At 39.8% G+C, this 19,650-nt stretch overlaps 1 protein-coding gene across 4 annotated transcripts in view; it reads right to left on the bottom strand.

Annotated features, from left to right (window-relative positions):
- Window positions 1-19,650, bottom strand: part of DNAJC5B (DnaJ heat shock protein family (Hsp40) member C5 beta) — a 104,126-nt gene that overhangs the window by 63,526 nt on the left and 20,950 nt on the right. For all 4 annotated transcript variants that reach the window (XM_047728282.1, XM_047728281.1, XM_047728283.1 and 1 more), the window contains exon 2: window positions 6,018-6,137. The gene's annotated coding sequence lies outside the window, so the exon portion shown is untranslated. The remainder of the gene's footprint in view (window positions 1-6,017; window positions 6,138-19,650) is intronic.

Here is a 19,650-nt window from a genome sequence, read left to right on the forward strand (position 1 = left end):
ATAATAAAACCCACATCACAAGGATATCTTAGGGATTTAGAAATAATGTATATAATATATGCAGGACATAATGGGTTCAAAGAATAAGATAATTATTTTTTATTAAAGTCAGCACCATATGTAATTCAGAGATTGCACTGTAGTCAGATTTTTCAGAATATTGGCCTTGCCATGACCAGCTGAATGACCTTCCCTATCTGTGAACTAGAGACTGAAATGTGCCTAAAATCCTGGGGCTGTTATAAGAATTAAACATATTCATATATTAAAGAAGAGAAAACATACACCAGTGCTCATACACCAATGCTCACCATTTTTTATAACAGCCAAAAGGTAGAAACAACCCAAATGTCCATGAACAGATGAAAGAAAATGTGGTATGTACAGACAATGAAATATTATTCAGCCATAAAAAGAAATGGAATTTTCATACATGCTATAGTATAGATGAACCTTAATATTATGCTAAGTGAAATAAACTAGTCACAAAAGGACAAATATTGTATAATTCCTCTTATATGAGATGCCTTGAATAAATAAATTTGTCAAGACAAAAAGTAGAGTAGAGGTTATCAAGGACTGTGGGGCATGGGGAATGATGAATTATTATTTAATGGGCACAGAGTTTCTGTTTTGGATGATGAAAAAAATCTAGAAATAGTGGTGATGATTAGAAAGCATTGTGATTGTACTTGGTATCACTGAATTGTACCCTTAAAAATAGTTCAAAGAGTAAATGTTAAATTTTGCCACAAATACAAAACAAGGGAAAAATATTTACTTAGATCGCAAAGCCCTTAGATTACAAGGGCTGAAAGTTCCTTGAAAATCACTGTGCATTTCTTAGCTTTGAGCCTTGTACAGCCAGTGCTATAAGCATGAATGAATGAATGAATTTGCCAGGACTCAGGAGATGGTCTTAGGACTGTGGAGACACTCACGTCCAACATAGAAAATCCCTGGTGACAACAGTGACAACAGTTGAACTGGACATCCCAGTGGTGGATGGGGTTGAATGGATCTGACCTCCCAACTCTGTTCCCACCAGACTAATGACCAACCAAACCAACATATGCAAGAGCAGAGCCCCTAGATGTCAACTAGTGGGTCAGGGTGGCCTTAGGGGTCCTGAGGCCCCAGTGTTGTACCGTGAGTGTTTGTGGTCTTAAAGAATTCAATGAACAACAATATGAGGAATTCCAAAATATTTTTGTGAGCTTTGAAGAATACTGAAAAAGTCAGACCTGGGCAAAAGTCTTGCCTAAAGGCACCAAGGACGAGGGCTTATTTTGTGGCGTGGCTGCATCGTCCCTTCCTCAATCAGCTTCTTGTGAAACTAGTGTCCATGGAGGCCAGAAGGACCCCAGTCCCAAGTTCCTGGTTCACACAAGGATAAGAGGAAAAGGAAACTGATTTTGCATGCCACAAAACAAAGTCTAATGTCCATACTGACTAGCAGCCATTCAGTAAATTGTGCACTTACTTTCATTACTGCTCTAACTTACATTTCTTGCCTACCCATCACAACTTCCCTAGGGAGTAAGCAATTAAAGGCTTGGGGTATGTCATTCATCTCTGTGTTCCAGTCCTACAGGTCAGCCCTGTCTTAGAATCACAGCCCAGCTGATTATTCACAATTGAAGGAAGAAGTACCCAAATGTCTGACACCCTCTCTACTTCCTTCCCTGTTCCCTCCGTCCTACTACCACCACACAAAGAAATGGTCGAGATACTGATGCTCTCCACCATACATCCACCCAGGTTCCCAGGAATGGAGGCAACCAGCTAGTCTCTCACAAGTCATACTAAATGCCACAAATGAGTGGGGTTTGGAAGATAGGTATTTCTGTGTGGCTTTGTGGACAAGGAGTAGGGCCACAAGATCCCCAGAGTCACAAACTAAGACGATATCAACATAATAATTCAAATTTTAGGACTGTAAGATAGGGAGTTAGGGGTTATATAAGCCAGCTTAACAAATGCCTTTTGGGAAATTTGGGTCATAGATCATTGTAGCAGACAACTTTACTATTAGTCTATTAGCTCTCCTTTTTCTGGGCGATGCTCAGATTCCCACTGCAACATATGCCCTTCCTGACACCTGCTTCAGTCTTACCTGATCTCAGTTGAGGAGAGAGAGAGTAGGTACCAAGGCAGACCAATAGGATTCCTTCCCTAGCATTTTTTTTTAATATACAGGAAGTTCTTGCAGATGGTAAAATGAGTAAAATGTAAAATTTAGGTATTACTGGCTGGCCTGAAATGAGAGAGATTCAAACTGATCTGCAGAAGGAGAGTCATGGCTGAAAGATGGAGAGAAAGACCCAGTAGAGTTCAGTCTTCTGGTTCCAGTTGTTTCAGAGTGCACTTATATCTCTTCCCCTCCTACAGCTTGCCAATCAACTTTTCCTTGGATTTAGCCAATAAAATTCCTCTCCATACACAAATTTACACACATTTTTTTTTCTTTTGAGCATATTTTAGCTAGGTTTTGTTCACTGTTAACCCAAACTCCTAAGTGTCATGTACTCTCTCAATTAAACACCGCCAGTGGTTCCCCATGGACTTCCAAGCCAGGCTAATCTTAAATTATTGTGCCTACTCATCCTTTAAGTTGAATGTGGCTTCCTGGTACATGGAAATGAATACTTTGGGGAAATAACAACACATACTAAGATATTCAAACAGATTCACTCAGATGTATTGTGTAGACATTACTAGTAGTACAGATAAAAGGAGCAGTGATAAATCTGGGTTAAGACACTTTCATAGCAAGAAAATTATCATATGATCTCTCTGATATGAGGAATTTGAGAGGCAGAGAAGGGGATTGTGGGAGGTAGGGAGGGAAAAAATGAAACAAGATGGGACTGGGGAGGGAGACAAACCATAAGAGATTCTTAATCTCAGGAAACAAACTGAGGTTTCTGGGGGGTGGGTGGGAGGGACAGGGTGGCTGGGTTATGGACATTGGGGAGGGTATGTGCTATGGTAAGTGCTGTGAATTAAGTAAGACTGATGATTCACAGACCTGTACCCCTGATAAATAATACATTATATGTTAATTTTTAAAAATAAAAATGTAAAAATAAAAAAACCCACTTTCACATCAAAAGTTTATGGATAGCTATTAGGGAGAACTAAGAAGAAATGAAAGTATGACAAGTAGTTATCTTTGCTTTATCTATTTATGTCTATATTCAGCATTCCAAAGAAACAATTTGGATTTGAGGGGAAAAATGTATTCACTCTTCATCTATTTCATGAAATAAGAGATATCATGGCTCCCATTAATCAACAGATGTCCTAAAATTAATCTTAACAATACACAGACATGCACAATTTCCACAATTGTGAGCATCATGCTCCATGACCAGCTTGGATTCCTTCCTACTTGGATCTTGTCACTAATCCAGGAAAAGGATTTATACTTACTGAAGATAATCTGCTAAACAGATTATGGTAATACCCACAGCAAAAAATTCAATTATTTATTCAAGTCCTGCAATGCAGGCCAAGTCTTTTAGGAGATTTCAGACTAAAATGAAATACAAAACTGTAAGCTAATAATGAAACTAGCATTTAGATATTAAACAAGTACTGAGGATAGAACAAGAAGGAATTTTCTGGAAGGCAGGGATTCTGCTTTGTGCCCCCAGAGGCCCAACATTGTGTCTGGGATGTATTAGGTGTGTGATAAATGTTTGTTGGGTAATTAAATCAAAACTGACTAGTTAACTTGAATGGAAAAGTTAGGGAGAACATCACAGAAAAGATGAAATTTATAATAATACAACCATTTATTTCTGTAGAAATTGGCACAAATTTCTATTACAGCCCTTGTATCTAAGCCTAATATTGGATCTGCATTGATGTGTAACCAGTGACTCTCTTGATCATTTATTTGTATGACTGAAAAGGAAAGAGGATTTCTGGGCTTAGGGTCTGAAAGGGAAGGGAGGACATTCTCACATTGTGACTGGATTTTTAGGATTTATCATTCCTTACCCCAAGGCTATCCCTCTACACATTCTTCTTCCTGATAGAAAAAAGGAAAGCAGGGGGCGCCTGGGTGGCTCAGTGGGTTAAGGCCTCTGCCTTCGGCTCAGGTCATGATCCCCATGATCCCAGGGTCCTGGGATCAAGCCCCACATTGAGTTCTCTACTCAGCGGGGAGCCTGCTCCTCTTCCCCTCTCTCTGTCTGCCTCTCTGCCTACTTGTGATCTCTGTCGAATAAATAAATAAAATCTTGAAAAAAAAGAAAAAGAAAAAAGGAAGACAGATTCCATCTCTCAAATAGTTTCACATGTAGAAACTCACACCCAGGAAAACATGGTAGGTAACTTGTTATTACTTTGGTTTATGTACTTTTTCAAATTCCCTCTTTCAGAAATCCAATCATACTGTAATCCATTCCTACTGAAAAAAAATCCAGTAGCTGACTTGTTTTTTGGTGTGGTTTGAACAATATGTAGAGTGAGTTGTTATAAAGAATTTGGAAATTACTATGTTTCATCTACTTTGCTCTATTCCCAAAAGATTTCCTTTCAAACAGATAAAGTCTGTTAAGATACTTTAAAAAAAAAGAGCCCTTTTATATCACCATTGGAACATAAGATAAAGACAATTGGTCAATAGTTGGTCCATGTGGTTAGTTGTTGGCTGATTCTATAGAGAGAAACATAAAAGGACCAAAAAACTGTAGAATTGCTCTCTGTACATCAAACAGCAATGACGTGCTTCCTTTTCTGTCTCCTTACTGATATAGAAACCAGACTCTTCATACATTATTGATGCAAATGACATTTAGTTTCAAATTCAATGGTGTAATACATTGAAACTTTCAGTCGTTTTAATATATAAAAATAGATATGTGCCCTGAGAACATACTAATTACAGAGTAATAGTTAAAATGTCTTGTAAAACCTCTCCTTAAAAAACCTTAAACTAAATACTAAATAATGAAGCCATACTTTTCTTTAATTCCTTATATAAAATATAATTTTTATGAATTTTTTTTCTGTAGACTTTTGAATTCTAATATTCCTATGTAAAATTCAAGTCTTTATTATTTATTCATAGTCCCTCATCTATATAAGCCATCCAATGAAGAAAAAATGTTATCATGCAAAATTATTAAGTAATTTAATTTTGATCATCCAGTACATGATACTTAATCTTCTGAACTTAAATTACTTTTTTGGTACATTACAATGCCATTAACATCATAATTTCTTAAAACACTGACAACTATATGGTTACTACTAAAACACCTACAGTTCACCTGTCTTTTGATAAGAGATATAATCAAAAGAAGGTTTAGTAGTCCAATGATGATGGGCATCCAATTCAAAATAAACACTGATTTTAAAGATTCTAAATCCAGGAGTCTTACAGATGCTGTTTTAAATTCTTCTTGTTGACATAAAATGTTCCTTTCAAAGCAAAAAAAAAAAAAAATTTCTTTTTCATCTATATCTATTATGTGAATTCTCAAAAATGGAAAAAAATCAAACTATACCTTTCTTGAATGGTTTTCTTCAAGACTCAGAAAATGAATGTGGGCAAGGGAAATTAGATTAGATCATCAAACAGAGCAAAAACACTTCCAGTGGCTGTCATTGGGGAAACCAACAAGCTTTACCATTTTATTATTCCTTCTGTGATTCCTCCATTGAAATCTACTTAGTGAAGCAAAACTTCCTTATTCAAATAACATTGTATCTTAAAGCTAAGCACACATCCAAAATGCTAATCTTATGTTTAAAAGTAATAATTCTCCCTAGCATAATTACTTATTATAGAAAAAAATTATCTCTTAATTGCATTGGCACTTATAGAAATAGCAACTTGAAGATGGGAAAACTTGGAAATGTTACAAATAACCCACAGTACCTGTTCCTATAACTCCGATTCAGTGTTCTCAAAACAGGAGCAACTTGCTGTTTTTAACTGGTCTGGAAATAGATGTGCAAAGAAATAAAGGGAGGCAACAAAGAAAGGAGTAATTCTGTACCTGTTCCACTGTTTCAAAGCAAAAGGCTACTCCTTTCCATTGTTCTCATCCAGAGTTAAGCAGGTCAGTGGAGTCAGATTACTTTTCATTTGTTACTCTATCAGTCAATTCGTTATCCCTCTGGAAAACATAACAAAGGGAGAATAAAACATGCATGACAGTAAAGGTTGCCATTACAAGGTACCAGGTGATACCAAATGTTACATTAACTGTTGATCACGAGTCAGCTGGTGCTTGGATCAACCAAATGCTACCATGGAACTGCCTCCAGGTTTCTATCAGAACAGCCGATTAAGAAAATATGCAGGAATAATAAGTGTTGATGAGGATGTAGAAGGTAAGGAACTGTTGGTGGGAATGTAAATTGATGCAGTCATTAATCAAAAATACTGATTCAAAAAGATGCATCCCATGCTTACTGCAACATTATTTACAATAACCAAGATGTGGAAGCAACCTACGTGTTCACAAGTAGATGAATGGACAAAGAAGATCTGAATGGAATATTACTTAGCCATAAAAAGGTAACAAAATCTTGCCATTCGTGACTACATAGGTGGACCTAAAGGGTATTATGTTATGCAGAATAAGTCAGAGAAAGACAAATACCATATGATTTCACTTATATGTGGAATCTAAAAAACAAAACTAAACCAGAAACAGATTCATAAATACAAAGAACAAACTGATGGTTGTCAAAGGGGTGGAGAGTTCAGTGAAATAGGGAAAGGGAATTAATGGGTCAAACTTCCAATTGTAAAATAAGTCACAGTATGAAAATTATAGCATAGGAAATACAGTCAATAATATTGCAATAATATCGATAGTAACTACACTTACCATTATGACCGTTTCATAATGTATGTAATTGTTAATTCATTATGTTGTACATCTGAAATTAATATAGCATTGTATGACAACTATACTTCCACAATTAGAAAAATACTGGAAAGACCATGTAACATTAATAAAGAGGAGAGTTTAATTGCTCATTATATTAATCATTAATTGGTAATTAATTTTCATATCTAAACATTTTACTCAAATCTTGGTCAAGAGGCACCGAGTCCTAGGGATAAATGCAGTGATTACAAAAATGAAGGAACCTCTTGTTAAAACAATGTCCTAATTTTCATATACAACAGAAAGTCACATGAAAGGACAATTCTTATGATTTTGAGTAAGATTTTATAACTGAAAATGTCTTAAATCAAATGAGATAGATGTTACTCTGAATTTGGCACAATGGGGTCTGATTCCTGAGGCTGAAGGCAGAATTTAAGTTATGCTGCTTAGCACAACAGGTAGCAAGCCTAGGTTATTTTATGTGAACATTTTGGAGCAGTTTTGTCTCTAGATAACATTGGGGTTTTTTGTTTTTGTTTTTGTTTGATACATAGGAATAAAAAGCTATATCTCATAGATCCTGATTTCTAGCCAGAGTTTAGCAAGCAACCTATCATCATGCAGAGAAGTGGGTGGGGGAGGAGAGCTAAAAACATTTAGAACGAAAATAGTATCAGCTTAAAGACAACATCCTTTGATGAAATGAAAAAGTTGCTATAATAATATGAAATTATGGTTGACTGTTTTAAAAAAATTATAGCTTATGCTTCAAATTCAGTTTAATATTTTTAGGAACATTCATTATTTTTATATAATGAACCACTTCTTAAATCTTCTTAATCATTACTTTTTAATCTTTAAATGTGTTGCATAAGCCATGAGTTTGAAAATTGTTTAAGTATTGCAATACTTCTATGTGAAGTAGAACTGTATCTGTGTCTCAAAGAGAAAACACACAGCTTCTTATTCATCTAGTCATTCAGCTATTAGTCACCTACTAGGTCCCAGCACTGGGCTCAAGGCTAGAAATATACTGGTAAACAAAATCAAATGTAAACTTTCAGTTTGTGGTCAGAGTTGCAGTCTACCAAGAAAGGCAGGTATTAATCAAACAATCACTCAGTTAAATATATAAATGAAGCTTAGGAGAGATGCTCCAAGACCATGTACAACAGTGTAACAGAGTAAAGAAAGCTTCCCTGAACAAAAATAACTAAGCCGAGGGGCGCCTGGGTGCCTCAGTGGGTTAAAGCCTCTGCTTTCGGCTCAGGTCATGATCCCAGGGTCCTGGGATTGAGCCCCCGCATCGGGCTCTCTGCTCGCCAGGGAGCCTGCTTCCTCCTCTCTCTGCCTGCCTCTCTGCCTACTTGTGATTTCTGTCTCTGTCAAAAAAATAATAAATAAATAAATCTTTAAAAAAAAAAATAACCAAGCAGAGCTCTGAAAAGAGCTAGAGGAAGGGGTTGCTGGTAGAAGCAAAACATATTCTGAGCAGTTGGAAGAGTACATTCCATTGAACATACCTGTCCCACGGTGCTTAAATTGGAGAAATAAAAGAAATATGCAGACGTGTGTTCTCATACATAGGATTTCAGCACATGCCTATGCATATATGGCTTCTCATGTATCGTTTAAAGATAGAGCCAGAGATTGATGGGATCATATTACACTTAACTAGGTGAGACTTTCCAGAAGCAGTGTATTTCAAGTGATATTTGTGAAAGGAAAGAAGTAATGGCAAGCACACAAATAATTCCTCAATACAAAATGCACTAAGTGTACTGTAAAAGCATTGCCAATTGAATCATTCAAGTTTAAAGAGGAGAGCTTAGGAGATATTCCAAGATTGAGCAAAAGTTGCTCTCTCTGGGAGATAGAAAATTGGAGAGAGAACCATATATGGTGGGGAGGGAGTAGTTTACATGCCAGTTTTCCCTGTGTTTTCTGTTTATGAGGTCTTTGCCATTCCCTTAGGCGCTCCTAGGGACCTTTTATGCTCCTCTCTCTGTTGCTGCATAGAGTTAGGCTTATTATAAGAAATGACTAGTACCGCAGCACAGAAGCTGCAGCATGTATCAGAGGAATTTGGATATTCAACCAAAATAGTCTATCAATCATGAAAATCAGAGTAAACAGTTTCACTTAAATTTCAAATCTTGGCAGGTGCAGCTATCACTCCTCTTTGAACATACAATACGGAAGAGCATGTAGTCCCCCACAAATCCTATTCAAAACAGCCTAACAGGATGAACAGAGGCAATATTAGCAACATTGTTACTATTTTTACTACCTCTCTACATTGTGTTAGTATTACAATGTATGGAGTTCGGGTTATCCTTCTGTAAATTTCAAAGGGAAGAGTCTTTTGGACAAGCTTCCTTCTGTTAAGTGAATTTAGAAAGGAAAAAAAGCAGGTGCTTTCTTGATTGTGTAAAATGAAGAGGCTATTGGCTACCAGACCAGTGACATCTCAGACAGAGCAATCATGGCATTTCTCTGTAAAATCAGATTTTTATATATGGTCTAGAAGAACAAATTATTTAATTCCTATCATGTTTCATATTTTTCCAAAGTTAAAAAATGTCCCTTTTAAAGAAAAGTTACAAAGGGATGGTATTTTAATGTGCTAAATCTATACGTATATAGAAAGTGTGAGAATATAGATCATAGAAGGCTAAAGACGAAGAAGAAGACAGGAACTCTTTCTAGAATTGCTCAGAAAGATTTTTAAGAATTCTGTTGCCCAGGCTCTACTAGATTATCCGAAAGCAAAATCTCTGAGTTATCCTGAAATAAAATCTCAGGGTGGGGCGAGGCTCAGGCATTTTTAGGATTCCAGGTGGTTCAAAAGAGCTGAGCAGGTTGAGAGCCACTGTTCATCACTTCTTTTATTCACTAGATCTCATGGACAGAGACGTCTCGCTTAAATAACATAGAAAATGTCTGCCAGCCAAGCAGCTCTCTGGAGAAAACATTTACTAAAGATAATTGCATCTGTGTTATTAAACACAAAATAGAATTTGACTTTGCCTAATTTAACTTAGGAAAGACTATCCAAAAACAACATTCCTGTTTCTTAGACTATAAGTCACTATAAGCCTGTGTCTTCTCTGTAAAATGAAATAGGAACCTTTCTATTTCTCAGACCTTTTATCAAAGTCTGCTACGGCATGCCAAGATTACACCAGGAATTTTTATAAACAAAGATCTAATGATTGTCTTTTCAGGTTGGTATTTAGGCAACTGTTAAGAAGTTACTCTCTTCCTACCCCCTAAAATAAGAGCAGAGTAGACTGAAAGTCTCCAAGAATTTGAATGGGCATTCCTGGTAGATTTCATCTGAAATCTCTTAATTCATTAGTAGGTAGAGTCAGTTGCACAGCAAAGGGAAATTGCTCTCCTGTTATCACACTGTGCAGAGCACTACAGTGGAAATTGTGAGGTTCAGAGGTGGTGATGATGATGATGACGTCATGATGATAGTAACTAACACGTGTTAACTAGATTAGCTCATTGAAATCCTACAAAAGTATAAGGTGGTTCTTTCACATCCTTATTTTACAGAGAAGGAGTGTAAAATTATTTTAGAGAGGAGAGGTTAAATGAATTGCCTAAGGTCGCCAATCAGTAAGCAGTAGACCCAGGTTTTGAAACTGGCTGGCCGTTTCCTAGTCTAAGCTGGCACTTCCGTTTTGCTTCAGAAGCTTACCGCCTAATTGCAGGGGACTGCTGCCTGCAATAGTCCCTTGCTTATCAACCTGTGACTGAGCCAGATAGTGTATGTGGGAAAGCTCAAGGAAAAAAAAAAACTGTTGGAATAATGACAAAACAAGGAACTACCACAAGCACGTTCATTCATGAGGTCTACCTTGTAGTTTGGGGTCAAGGACAGTATCTAGTTAAGTAAGCTCTGAGTCTGAGACCTGTGTTACTGGGGAAAAAAAGAATTGACCAAGACTTGTCCCCTGATCAGGAAACGCAGTATGTATTTCACAGGTGTGAAGCTTAAACCCCTTGTCACTTACTTACAGTAAGCCATTGCTGTAATAATCAAGAAGGCTTCCCATCCAACAGAAGTGTTTCTTTGACAAAATGTCTGTAATCTGACCCTTGATCCTTGTTTTTACCAATAGTTTTTCTCTGTTCGCAGTAGCCCAAGGTGTTCCTTATGTTAATTAGCTAAAAAATGTAGAAGGCAAAAACTTTTGCTCAAGGCAAAAGACCTTCACAACAGAGTTTCCAGTAAAGGGATTATTCTGCAAATTGTCGTCTGAATGTAGCTAAACAGCCTATGAAAACTGTACATGGAAAGCAATGTAGTTTTCATCCCTATTTGTTTGGCATTTAAGTGGTAGTTTAATAACAGTACTGACCTAACATATATCTTTATCTTAACTCTAATGAAGCCCCTTTCAAGAGAAGCCTCACCCAGGAATGCAAGCTGGTGCAACCATTCTGGAAAACAGCATGGAGTTTCCTCAAAAAGTTGGAAATAGAGCTACACTGTGATCCAGCAATTGCACTACTAGTTATTTACCCTAAAAATACAAATGTAGTGATTCGAAGGGGCATGTGCACCCGAATGTTTATAGCAGCAATGTCCACAATAGCCAAACTATGGAAAGAACCACAATGTCCATCAACAGATGAATGGATAAAGAAGAGGTGGTATATATATATACAGTGGAATACTATGCAGCCATCAAAAGGAATGAAATCTTGCCATTTGCGATGACGTGGATGGAAGTAGAGGGTATTATGCTTAGCAAAATAAGTCAATCGGAGAAAGACAACTATCATATGATCTCCCCAATATGAGGAGATGCAACGTGGAGGGTTGGGGGGTAGGAAAAAGAATAAACGAAACAAGATGGGATCAGGAGGGAGACAAACCATCAGAGACTCTTAATGTCACAAAACAAACTGAGGGTGGCCGGGGGTAGGGGGGTAGGGAGAGGGTGGAGGGGTAATGGACATTGGGGAGGGTGTGTGCTATGGTGTGTGCTGTGAAGTGTATAAACCCAGCAATTCACAGACCTGTACCCCTGGGGCTAATAATACATTATATGTTTATAAAAAATAAAAAATTTTAATAAAAAAATTTTTTAAAAGAAAGAAAGAAATAAAAGAGAAGCCTCACCCAGCCCAGGGAAAAGACAAATACTTGAAAGAGAAGGAATTGCTAAGGACGCCCTCTAGAGACCAGTAACTGCACTTATATCCCACCTGGTAATTTCCTAAGTATTTTCACTGGTCTTTACAGCGTTCGATACTCAATGCTCATTTTTGGAAAGAGGTAACTGGCTAAGTGTGGTCGTGTGACTTCCCCAAGCATGACCGTCAATGATGAGGGACAAAAAGCTGGAAATGAAGTGAACTCTCAGTGCCCTGCTTCCAAATTCTGTTGTTTTATATCCTTAAGTAGAAAGGCTGTATTGAGCAATATAATTGTAAATGACAAAGAGAATCTTTTCTTATTGGTGTACACAGCTAGACAGCCCCTGTGGTGATCACAGGCCTGGGAAGCAAAGCAGTCCTCTGTGCCTTTTGCACCAATTTCTACTGTCCAAGGTGAATCTTCTCATTGGTACATTTCATCTTATTCATCTGAAAAATGACAGTTACCTTGTACCTTCTATTTTAGATATACATTCTTCCCTCATTTTGTCAAAGTTTTCCCTTTCAGCTGGCCCACTAAATTGCAACCAACCCATTATCACAACTTCTGGTCTACAAGACCTTCTTGTATCTTATATGGAAAATGGTACTTTGCTATTGACATACCAGACAAAACATGCCATTGCTAAAAACAATCTTGATCTCTCTTGAGTGCCAGTGGAAGGTGCTCAGAAATGAATGACTAAAGCTTAGCTGCCCCTCCCAGTGGGTGAATGTGGACAAATCCCTTTCTGGATGAGTCATGTAATTGGGTGCAGATTTTCCTACAATTGCGCACACACATCCATGGGTTCCAGACATGCAAGGTTAGATGAGCACTGCTGGTGGTATCTCCTCCCTCCTGCCACCTAGGCAGGCACCTGTCCAAACTGGGCTCTCCCTTCAGGCCTCAGAGCTCCAAAGCCAAGCCTCACCTAGATGTAGACCCAGTCACCGTTTCCCAGGGCTCTCACCACCACTCCCATAGGCAAGCTTCCCAGCCTCCCCAGTTCCTCCTCTACTCTACTCTGCAGCCTACTCCTGCTCCTTCCAGACTCTTCAGTGAACTATACAGTTTTCTGTGTTGTTTCAGAAATGATGCACATTCTGCCAGATGTCCTCACTATCAGAGGGCGTTAGTAGGAGCTGGTATAAGACCACAGACACAGACTGGTCAGTGGTCACCATCGTCAGAGCCCTACTACTGTCTGGGTAATAACTGTTAGGATCTCTGCCTTTCCTTGATCCTCCCCACAGCATCTCCTCTCTGTCTTCTCCATTCTCTCAGGGCCAGACCTCACCTCCAGATACTAAGTAGGGCAATCCCATGGAACCAGTTTAAAAATGACTAGCCCTGGAAGCAACAAGCTGGGTCTCTATACAAGGTAGCTCTTACTGGGACACAGTCTAAACCCTCCCACAAAACTCACCAGAACTAGACAATCTCTTGATGGAGTGAGAGTGTGAGTGACAAGTGCTTGCCCACAAAGGAAGCAGCAACCTTGCCCAGCACCCATCTGCAGGTCTCCCTGCCCCAAGTCCCAGGGCTTGGACACCCAGTAAGTGAATCAAAAGCCTTCTCTTTAACTTTATCAGAGGTCTAAACAAAATAGCCAAATGAGCAAATATTCAGCTCAGCATTTGTTCTCACATTAAAAAGAAAGAAAGAAAGAAAGAAAGAAAGAAAGAAAGAAAGAAAGAAAGAAAGAAAGAAAGAGAAAAAGAAAGAAAGAGAAAAAGAAAGAAAAAAATTTCATGGGTTCCCAGGATTTCAGTCCTGAAGCAAGACACTGGCTGTTCAGTGTGGATGTATCGCCCTCTGGTGTTGGAAGAGCAATGGACTGTAAACAACTTTCAACTTTGAAATATTCCTCACCCCAAATCACCCTTGATTTTCAGTGTCCCTGATGCCTCTCCCTCGGCCACCTGAGATTCCCAGAATTATGAGAAAAATACTCAGGGAAGCATCGGGGTGGGGCAAGCCATGTGTAGGGGGGCACCACCCTTTTATTGCGTTCTTCCAAAGCCGAAGTTTTGCAATAGTGTCAAGTAGTCAGTTGGGGGATTTCAGCCACAAACTTAGAAAAATTTGTGTTGAAGCTTCTGTCTGAAGGCAGAAACTTCAGGACAGTTGTTGAACTTCTGAGGTCCCGGACCCATCTACTGATTGGCTGGGCCGGACAGAAGATTTAAGAGATCCAGGCAGCAAGTTCATGCTGAATAAGTGCCTGCCAGCTTGGGTGGTTGTGGGGGAGGCAAAGGCCAAGAGACATTCTCTCTCCCTTGGGAATATTGAGGAAGTCCCCAGATGGCAGCTCTTAGTCAAGTTTTCCTTGGCCAGCAGGATGGGGTGTTTTTATTTAAAGGCAAACATACAAAAATAAAATAAAATTAAAAAACAATAAAGTGTGCAAGAAATTTTTAAAAAATTAATAAATGAAGGCAGACACACATTCCAAAATGGTTCTCCCAGCATCACATTTAGCAACTTTGATCCACAAGGCATGAGTTTACAACCTCTGGTTACCACCTAGAAGAGTAGGAGGCAACATGTCTCCACTTGAAAGTGTAATACACAACACGAGGCGCCCAACAAGAAGGACAAGAGGATGGTACAGAAAATACATGCTGGAGGAGTAGGAGGGGAGGATCCCCCCTGAGAACCAGAGCACAGGGACCAGGGACCTTCCCTTTGTGGTTCACACTGGGAAACTTCCACTTGCTTTGTGCCCAAACTTGATAGCTTAACAGATACCTCAGTTTCCGAGCACTGCTGTAATGAGGTAGCGCAAACGGGGTGACTTAGAACAACCAAAGTGTATTCCCTCACAGTCCTAGAGGCTAGAAGTCTGAAATCAAGGTGGTGGCAGGTAGTGGTTCCTTTGGCAGCTCTGAGGGAGAATCTGGATCACAACTTCCTCTTAGTTTCTGGAGTTGCAGACCATCTTTGAGGTACTTCCATTTCTGCTTCCATAATCGTGGCATTCTTCCCTGTGTCTGCATCTCAACACGGTGTTCTCTCTGTGTGTCTCTCTCTGAGTCTCCTCTTCTTATAAAGATGGCAGTCAAATTGGAATAAGGACCCACCCTACTCCAGTAGACCTCATGTTAACTACATCTGTGAAGACCCTGCTTCCAAACAAGATCACAGTCCCAGGTCCGAGGGGTTTAACCGTATGTCTGTTAGTGAGACAGCTAGACCCACAGCAACAGGACTATAAAGTTGGGCAGATTTGGAGTGTGTATTTAGGCCTCTTCAGTGGTGTCTTGGGAAATGTTTAACAACCAGAGAGATTTTCAGGGGAGAGAAAGCCCTCGTTCATAGTGTTTGTGGATTTTCATGGTGTAACTATTCCCTCCAGGCCGACTGCAAGCTGCCAACATGACACCCAGCTCGTAAAATTCCAGAGAATTTACCAATGTGTGGCTCTCATCCACTGGTACTAACTGGCCCCAGCATGCCACTGGGCCTGTTAGATTAAAAAATGTCACAGGTTAAAAGGAGTTTTCCATTATAATTTGTTTTAAATATTTGCATATTGAGGCCAAGATGCCCCTACAACTTTTGATTATCAAAACGTAAAATGGTTGATTTATATATAACTCATACCAAATTTTAAATCAAGCATGCCTCTGGATCATTCTGTTTTTTGAGCCTCATTTACCCTGAAAGAGCTTCAGCATTTTCCTCGCAGCCCTTCCACACACACTGCCCCCTACCTTTGATGTGTCTACCATCCATGTTTCCATGTCCTCCCCCTACCCATTCCCAGATCTGACACCTCACATATTCTCTCAGGACTCTGGCACTCAGCTCTGTCTCCACGCCAAATCCTGTCACCAACTTGGGGCCCTTCAGCTCCCAGGTGGTTTTCCAAGCCAGCACCCTTTCCCTCATGGCTTCTTGCCCTACTAGGATATCCTCCAGCTCTCAAACCTTGAACTCCAAACTCACACTCCAAGCCCATCACTGCCTACCTCACCAGCTAACTCCTCTCTGTACATAACACTTAGATTTCACTCATACCTCCAGCTCCCCGTATCTATCAACCAAGTCCCTTTCTTCAACCCTTTCCCCGTTCAACTTAGACTCTGGCATCACCATTGTAACTATTACCTCTTCAACCACTACAGCCGAGAGTTGATTGCCCACTCACTGGTGAGGCAGATGTTGCCACCATAGACCCATGGTCTCCAAACCCAGCTGTATCCATGTCCCACATGCTTCTCTGTGTCCCAGAGGACCCTAGTCTTTTTACTATGCTCTGCCACCCTCCTCCAATCTCCTGCTTCATTTTCAGCAAAAGACATTATGAGTGCCTCATAGGAAAAATCTTAGAGAGCACTCTGTTGTTTACAAAGTATTTTCACATAGGTTCATTTAACCCACAGTGATTGGTACAGGTAGGCAGGGTATATGTTATTATTTCCATTTTACAAGTCAAGAAACTGAGGCTCAAAGAACGTTCACATCAACATCAGATAATTATTAGCAGAAGCTGATAGAAACACAGGTCTCCCAATTCCGAGAATCCTAGGTCAAGCAGTAAAGTCGGTGATTTGTCCAAGGGCACCAATGAGTCCTTGGCACATGGGATGAGCATGTACCCATGTCTCTGGGTACCTTCCAACGTCTTTATGTCCCTCTAGAATGTGCTGCCTTCTCAGCTGCCTTATTGCTCTCAAAGTACCTAGAGTTCATTTACTCTCTCTTTGAAAATAAAAAGTAGATGACCTTGAATAAAATAAAATAAAAGTTTTATTTTTCTTTCTTTTGTGAGTTGTTACCACCAATGACTGTTTCCTTGTGTTAGTGTTTTTCTGGTAGAGAGTTCTCAGAGTCTTTGGTGAAACAAACCTGTTTACTCTCAGCTTCTGTCATATGGTTCCCAAGCTCTGGAAACACCAGTGATGAGATGGAGGGAGCCAGACCAACGCTCTGATCTAGAAATGTCATCCCACAGACCCCAGATTCTTCCCTGTTGGCCTACACAGGTGGATCACGGGTGGATCCAGGCAGACTTACAAGCTGATTTTCTGTAAACACATGCTACAAGCCAAAGCCACTTCCATTGGGAATTGGGGCCATAGTGAGTCACTTCCTGCAATTCCAGACAGATAAGAATCTTAGCTCTTTCCTGGGCCTTCCAGGGAAGCATGAAAACCAAAGGCAATTTGCTTCTGTTGATAAAAAAAAAAAAAAAAAAAAAAGGACCACCTTGTCCCAGTTTTTTTGCTGACACTTGCTTTGTTCATGCTACACCTACGTCATTGTGCATTGTTGTAAACAGAGGCAGACATGCAGAAGAAGTGCCGTCACCCCTTGTCACCTGGTACAGACTGCATGTCTGCCCCTCATATGTTGCCTTGGAGATATGTTGCTTCCACTGTATTGGACTGAACCCCACTCCCATCAGAACTGATATCTACATGGTATGCCAGAAACAGTGATCTGGGAGATGGATGATTTGGCTTCTAATTGTGATTCTGGGTAAGACATGCCTTCCTGATAGCCATTCCTGCTCTTTCAGACAAGGGGTTTGCTGTGGCTGAAGCTGACTCAGCAACACTGTAGAAACTGCTTATGCTGTTAGCATGAAGAGCACTTCTGGAGAGCTCAGAATCCAAAAAGTGCTGTAGGAAGACAGGATGGAGGAGTCACCTTTGAATGAGATTACAGTAAGTTTGTCACTGGACAATGTTTCCTAAAAGGGCTAGAGGAGATGGAAAGTGAGGAGCAGCAACATGTCAGGCCACGAGGAACAAACCAAATGAAGGGAAAGCCCAGGCCTGTTCCATGAGTGAATCAGCAGATAGCACACAGCTGTAGAATTATTCATTCATGCATGTTGTAAGCTGTTTTTATGGGCAAATTTGGGGGAGCGTTAAAGGATTTTGCTGGTTCATGGGAACCTTGAAGACAATGTGGGGCACTCTTGGTGGCTCTGAAGACAGTGGTTTAAGAGGGATATCTCACAGTCCCTACCCTTGGCAGTCTACAGTAACCATGTCATCCTTGCCCTTCCACGGGAGAGTGGACTGGTGGGAAGAACACAGGGTCGTTGCAAACATTAAATGAAATTATTCATGCAAAGCCCAAGAATGTAGCTTTCAGTAAAGGGTAGCAACTGTTAATGTTCTGTGGATTACCTCAAAGGCAAAGGAACGTGGAGAACCTCCTGGTAGCTCTGAGTGGCACTCAAGTTTGGTATGTTCAGACATGTGGGGGGAAAAAAAACCTGCTGCTGCTGCCCCTGAGCTTGGATCAACAGCTCATGCCTTCAGACATGTCCCACTGCTAAAGAGGGAGCAACTCCGGACTTATGGGGAATGTAGCAACAGTGCTGGAAGGCAGCTACCACACAGGCTAAGCGTACCAGATGGAATCATTTAGACCTAGGTTAGAATCGTGGCTTTGCCACCTTACAGAACTTATTTCAACCCTCTGAACCTCAGTTTCCTCATCTCTAAAATGTGCAAACATTTGTTAAATAAATGTCTTTTGATCAAATGTAAGTGACACTACTTTCTACGTGGCTCTTTATGGCAATTACATAATTCCTAAGCCGGCTGGTGGCATAAAAAATGTGATGGCTGATTTTATGTGTCAGCTAGACTAGGCCATGGAGTGCCTAGTGTCTGGCCAAAAACATTATCCTAGGTATATCTGTGAGGGTGTTTTTGGATGAGATTAACATTTGAATCTGTAGGCTGAGTAAAACCGATTACTCTCCCTAGGTGGGTGGGTCTCACTAATCAGTTGAAGGCTTGGATAAAAGAAAAGGGCTGACCCTCCTGCAAAGAAGAGGAGATTTCCTTTTGCCAAACTGTCATGTGCTAGGACATTGGTTCTTTCCTGCCCTCAGACTGTAACTGAACCTTGGTGTTTCCTGGGTCTCTATCCTGCTGGCATTTGGACTAGAAATATACTATTGGCTCTCGTGGGTCTCTAGCATGCCAAATGAAGGTCTTAGGACTTGTCAGGCTCTATGATTGTGTGAGCCAATTCCTTACAATAAACCATGGATATAGATATGGTTACAGATATAGACATAGCTAGATATCTCCTATTTGCTCTGCTTCTCTGGAGCACCCTAATACAGTAGGCGCTAAATACGAAAAAATTGCTTTTATGATTGCTATTTCTGTTAGTTTAGAACTTGGCAAGAAATGTTGTCTTTATGTAAATCTGACTGAAATTATGTTTGAGAGATGGGGAAAATAGCAATAATGGCTTAAATAGCACTATTTGTGTGCTATTCAGAAGGTGTATTTGATATAAAACAAGCACTTATTATAACATGTATGTAGGTATGTATCAAGATATAGATACATTATATATTATAATATAAATATGGCTTCTGGGGGCACTTTATCTTTTCTGGTATAGGCAATGACTTTGAGAAAGAAAAACGTAGGACTCAGACAGTTATCTCAGGATACTGTCAAAGGACACAATTTGGGTTTCTGGTGATGACCTTAGCTACCAGACATTACACACCCTGAAAGGGACCCACTGAAGCCTTTGAGGGTTATCAGTGACCTGGCAGGTAGGAAACTTGTCTTCAAATCAAGACTTTCATCTAAAATCTGAGTTGGAGAAAAGGAAAGGGTCAAATTAAAATTTATG

The sequence above is a fragment of the Lutra lutra genome, chromosome 4 (genome assembly GCF_902655055.1).
Source record: "Lutra lutra chromosome 4, mLutLut1.2, whole genome shotgun sequence".
Classification (NCBI taxonomy): Eukaryota; Metazoa; Chordata; class Mammalia; order Carnivora; family Mustelidae; genus Lutra; species Lutra lutra.